This window comes from Lucilia cuprina, chromosome 5 (genome assembly GCF_022045245.1).
Source record: "Lucilia cuprina isolate Lc7/37 chromosome 5, ASM2204524v1, whole genome shotgun sequence".
Classification (NCBI taxonomy): Eukaryota; Metazoa; Arthropoda; class Insecta; order Diptera; family Calliphoridae; genus Lucilia; species Lucilia cuprina.
The window spans coordinates 14,414,704-14,421,209 of NC_060953.1; the positions used below are offsets into that span (position 1 = coordinate 14,414,704).

At 32.3% G+C, this 6,506-nt stretch overlaps 1 protein-coding gene across 1 annotated transcript in view; it reads right to left on the reverse strand.

The window, feature by feature from the left end:
• LOC111684015 overlaps positions 1–6,506 on the reverse strand; it is a 56,584-nt gene that overhangs the window by 2,064 nt on the left and 48,014 nt on the right. The gene's annotated exons all lie outside the window — the stretch shown is intronic.

Sequence of the window (6,506 nt, forward strand, 5' to 3'; positions counted from 1 at the left end):
CCAACTGACCAGCCAGGACATAGTCCTGCGGGCAACTGGCCACCCGTAGTACCAGATTATGCGGTGCTCTGGTCTGACCTCTGGCAATCTATGCAAGGACTAAGCCAATCAGTAGACTGTAACCAATTTTTCAATCCCGGTCAGATTGGAGGTATTGGCCACCTCTATATACCCCGGGATTGCCCCCGGGGGGACCAGGTAGCACAATTATCGAAGAGTATTCTATTAACATCTTCATATACATATGTAGAAAGTTTTAACTCTGATTTACCAACTAAGACGGATTTTTTTAGAGTATTTTATCCGTCCGCCTGTCTGTTCATCTGTATGTCCATGTAAATCTTGTGCGCGAGCTGCAGATTGTTGCTTATGCCCGACAATACATTCTTACTTGTGAAATATCACAAGAGATATACTTTTGCATTTATTCTATTTAGGATTACCCTAATGATTATTCTCAAGTATATTTATAACACCATAAGCATATTGTTTTATTTTTTGAAAAAAATCTTTTCTTTATAAATAAGAGAGAAAACTGAATAAATAGTTCTGTATAAAAATAGTATTTAAAGAAGATTATTCCAGATAAATTCTGTAGTCATTTTTGCAACGCTTAAACTTGAATGAAATGTTTTTTTCACAGAGTAATTCTTTTGTAATTCTTTTTTTAAAAATAGACTTATAAAATATTTTTATAAGTCATGATTAGCAAAAGAACAATTATATTTTTCTGAGAGTATTTAAGATTATTTTAGAGATATTTTCAAAACTTGCTCAAATGCTGCCCAAAAAATTAAGGATTAAAACCAAAAACTTATAGGGGAAGTATGCTAAAGGAAACAATTTAAAGTTTAGAAAATGTTCGTTGATCTAATATAGATAAGGACTCTAGCTTTCAGAAGATAAAGCTTAAAACTTATATTTTTTTATTTTTGTTCTATCGAGCCCACTGTACAACAGCAGACTTCTTTTCTTTAAGCTCTAGAGATGTTGAAGTAAGAAGTATAAAAGGATTAAACACATTTGTACCACTTTTAGTTGTAAAGTCAATGACTTTACACCAACAACTAGAATATAAAGAAGTTTGGACAGAAACGTTGAAAAATAATCATAAAAATTACTAAAATGATGGAAAAAGTTAAAGCAATCAAATTAAGCTGCAAAATTTTTTAGTGACAAAACATAAAATTTTCGCTTTTCTTTTTTATTTGTAATTTTATATAATAAATTGCATTTAACAAGTAAGTATTCTTAAATTACATTTGTAGAAATTTACCTTTCTTCTATATTACCTGTTACAACGTTTTAAACGTGTAATCACGTATGCCACGTTTTTTGTTGCATAAACTATCAGTATTATTTGAACTACTGCTGTTGCTGCTAATACTCTGCTTCTATTGTAATCGTGCAATTTTCAATAATTTTTAATATGAAAATAGAAAAAAGAAGAAAAACTTTTGTTCCATTAGTTCAAGTTTCATTATTTGTAAGGAAAAAGTTTTTTCCTGTGCCAATTTGGCAGTGAAAAATAGAAAATAAATAAGTGGAGCAGAAAATCTGCAAAAGTTATGTTGTAAAGTTGAACAAAAAAATTTAGTTTAATAAATTAAATGTTTAATGGAAATTTCAATATTTAACAAAATAGTTAAAATTAAGTTTAAATTCACAAAAACAGTTTTGTTGGGCAGCAACACGAGTATTCAGCAAAATCGGTTAATGGAGATATGTATATGGTGAGGATTCTCGATAACATTGTTACGATATGTATCTATTTATGTTGACAGCTATGTCAACTTACTTGACTTCTAAATTCATGAGACATGTGTTGCTCCTCAATAGATTAAAACAAAAACTTTCATTACCTAGTAAGTGGTTTAAATGTTATTAATAACTTGTCCAGTAGCGTTTTAAATCATTATTTTAACACGATGATGTCATTGCTTACCACAAATGCTTACAATTTAGGAACAATAAAGTAGTGAATGTAAATCGCATGAAAGTAAAGTATACATCTTATCTTATCTTACTAATGAATAAGTAACTATTTATATAGTATATATACACAAGCAACATATAACTGGTACTATTCACTAGATTCCAGGCTTCAGCTTGCCGAACAATGCCAGATATCTAGGATTTATTCTAGAATCCAACTTATCATGGAAACTCAACATCCAATACAGAGTCAAGAATGCACTGATTGTCGTCTATATCTGTCATAAGATATATAGAATGAAATTGGGAATTAGTCCCAATATAATTAAATTGATGTATGCGCCTATAGTACGTCCTATTCTTCTATATGGATCTTTTGTATGGTGGACTTCACCAAGTTCAGAGAGCAGCATGCATTGGGATAACAACAGGTGCTCTAAGAACTAGTACTTTAGAAGCTCTGAATACTATATAGCACATCCTTCATATTGTGGCGATATCTGCTTGCAGTGCAGCGAAGCTTAACTCATACGGAAGTTTGAAATCAAGAACATATGGACACGCTAAGATCTTAAGCCAATTACCTCAAATCTTGAATCAACCATCTGATTATATTACCGCACAAAATGATTTTGATAGAGTTTTCAAAGTGAGAGTTTCCTCCAGGAGCGAGTGATGTAGCGAATATACCACCAGAATCTTTACAAATGGTTCTTAAATGAAATGTAACATACCTAGCGATTATACTGCCAGAATCTTTACAAATGGTTCTAAAATGAAGTGTGGTGTTGGTTCGGTCTTTGGTCTTCTGTAAAGACGCTGGTGTAAGTATATTCCACCGTCCTCTCAAGTTTGAAGTTAAAATATGTCAGCTTGTACACTACACTACGTCAGTATTTGCGGCAACATAGGAACATTTGTCGAGCAGCACTTCTCTCACTATTAGTTAGACAATGCAAGAAGGATCCATTAAGGCTGGGTCCCCTGTCTGATATTACCCATGTCCCTGCGCCTAGCGACTATTATGGAAATAAACAGGCAGATGAGCTTGTCAGAACCGGATCTCCTTTTGATATCACCAATGTCGTTCCAGTAGTTATATCAGGAATTATATCTTCAAAAGGCTAAAAGTAGATGTCTTCATAGACACATATAAAGGGTCAAGATATTGTGGCCCTCCTTCAGTGTGAAATGCAAAAGTCACCTTATAAACCAAAGTAGACGTAATATATCGAGATTAATAGCAGTAATAACAGGACACTGGATGCTTGGCAGACACGCTAGTATGCCTAAACTGCCCTTTAATGTACACTGTCGCAGTTAGTAAGAGAGGGAATAGGGAAATTTATCTTCCATCTTCTCTGTGAATGCCTTGCTCTATTTGTGAAAATAAACCGTTTTCTTGGCAGTTACTTCATATCTAAACTTGGTGAAATATCTGGATCTAAGTTTGATGATATTGTATGATTTCTTACTGCTACAGGATGGATCTAAAACTATTGAATACGATATTTAACGAGTGAAGTGGTCCGGTCAAAATGGATTCTTATCGACTCTACTTGACTGTTAGCTCGTAGTGCACTACCACGTTAACCAACCGATATATTATTTATATAACACATTACTATTAAGAAGTTATTAGACTACATCTAAGTAATCAGTAGGCGGTCTTGTAAGATATGTAATTGGTAAGTTTATATAACTATAAGTCATTACTAGCTTTTCGCTGCGATGCTATAGATGGTTTTTGCGGTAAGCTTTGACAGGATTATTCGAATCAGAATGCGATAGGTTAGTGTCTTTGGAAGCTTTGTAACGATTTTTTAAATCAGAATACCAACAAAATACCTATAACAAACGCTCACAAGTAAGGAATCAAAATGTAGTAAATGTAAATCATATGAAAATCGTATGAATAACTATTTATATTACATTTTACTGAAAAGAAGTAGTTATACTACTTCTAAGGAATCAATATGTAGCATAGGAAAGTATGTTATTGGGTAAGTAAATACAACTAAAACACATTACCAGTCTTTAGCCATCATCATAGAAAAAGTATTTCTGCTAATTTTAGAATCGGAATACCAACACAAGAAGAATGACCTGCAAATACTGTTGTTCTGGCGACGATACGTTAGTGTCTCACAAGATTTGTTACGATTTTCCGAAACAGAATACAACAAGATAATAATGATCTGTAAATACTGTTCTTCCGATTGATGTTGTGTTGTTAGTCTACCCCGAGAATTTTCTCTGATGTGAACTTAGTTGTCCGTTTTCCCAATGACTAAATACAGTGACATCGATCTTAAATCAAATCAAAGCTCTAAATTCCTAGTTGGAATGATATGCGCCTAGAGAATGAAGCCATTGAGACAAATGTTATTGTTAAGAAATTTGCAATTATTGGATTGAGTCTGGAAGAAACTATTTCGCAAAGAGATAAACATGATCTCATAATGGGAAAAGAATAAATGGAACTCATGTGATCCACTTAAGCTATTACAGAATGTATAATGAAAAAGACCTTGATATCCTTGTCTTTTAAGGGGAATAAGTAAACAACAAAATAGTTGTTTTGAAAAAAGATAGGATTAGAACAACATCTTTTGCAAGAGCCTTTTCATGATATATCTAGCTGTGTTACTAACGAAACAAATTTGATTTATAAGAATAGGAGTGATCTCTCGGTGATCATTGGATTCAAAAGAATGCACAAATCAACCAGATGAATGTATATGACCTACCATATGATGCCCACTTTAGTGGTATAGGGTAAAAGAATGAAGTACTTTAACGTGGCCACCGAGTATGATTAGTATGAATGTATAGTCGTTTATTGCCGACAATATGATACCCACTATAGTAGTGTAGGGTATAGAAAGGGATTACTTTAAAGCGACCACCGAGTGTTTTCTCAAAATTGCAATCGTTCTATAATTCGTATTCCCTCCTGCCTCAATTCTGCCATAATGTACAATGTAGAACATCGGTCATCTCAGATTCTGAAACTAGTAAATGAAAGCCAGTGCTGCTTAAAAGTATATAAACAGATGGTTATCTCCACATCAGTGTAGTCCCATTTCATCACGGTTAATCCATCTTCAGTGATTCTACAAATAGCATGTTGTGAATTCGAAAGCATCTATGACGGCATTGTCTGAATTACTTAGAGATAGTCCCGTAATGACTTACAAATAATATCTTATGTAAGTAATTACTTTTTAGCCCTGACGTATTGGTTTCAAAATCAATAGTAGACGCAGTGGACATATTTCTCGTTGGCAATTTTTTCTCAAAAACAAAATCAGTAACATAACTCGAAGTAAGTACTTATATAACTCCCTATTTGTAAACGAACGTGGGAAGTACTTGCCCACTTTTATATGTTAAAAGGTCTATTGTGTTAGTAAGTTATTGTTGGGACTGTAAAGTAACAAATAATCGGGCTTAAATGACAATATCTTTCCATTCGTATTTCTATAATTTGTTTTCTGTATTCTTGAGTTTTATAAAACTGCGTTTCTACTGTAAAATAAGTTTTATGAATATTCGATTGATAATGTCATACTATATAATTGTATTGAAATTCAAAAATGACACATAACCCATTGCATTTAATAATGTTCGTTATCACGTTTCTAAAATACATGCAATGACATATTCTGACATGTTTTTCCATTGTTTTTAATGAACTTTCCAGTTTTTTAACGTGTTTAATTTTTTCGAACAAATAAAATAACTATAATACATATATATTACATAGATATCTACGTGTCTTTTGTGTTGAATTTTCTATAAAAAAATGAAAAAAATCTACACCATAGTTATTAAATATTTTGGGGATCGAGTCTTCCCTAAGTATAAACGTTCTTATATTATGATAAGTCATATCAGTGTACGTTGTATGTTATACATTTGCTAAATCTAATGTAACTATTGTTATTCATCAAATGTTTCTGTCTGTCTGTTTGGGCGATCTATTTTGAATAAGTCGTTTATTTTATTTTATATATATTTTTTAATATTTATATAAATAAAATAACAAAAAACTTTCTCATGACTCCCAAAATTTCTATTTTTTAATTGAAGGAAACGGAAGTAAAAACTTTTTCTATATCACAAACTACAAAGTTTGTTGCTCTTTTTTCTTGCTGTGGCATTTAAAACTTTGTTTCTACAGGTTTCTTTAAGTTCCTTTTATTGGTAGTGAAAAGTGTAAGGCCAACGTATGTATATATACATACATACATATATAAATAATAGTAAGAAAGCATGGTTAATCCAACTATAAACTATCCTGCACCAACTAAATATAAGCATAGAAAACAATATTCCGCATGTAAAGAAATTTGGATCAAATATGGACTGATTCTGCACACACTGACAATGGTTAATATGTTAAGATTGTTGAAAACGAATGTGAATTCGCTCCTTAGAACTTCTGAAGTTCTGTTCTTGTTCTGTTCTAGTTCTGTTCTAGTTCTGCTCTAGTTCTGTTCTAGTTCTGTTCTAGTTCTGTTCTAGTTCTGTTCTAGTTCTGTTCTGTTCTAGTTCTGTTCTAGTTC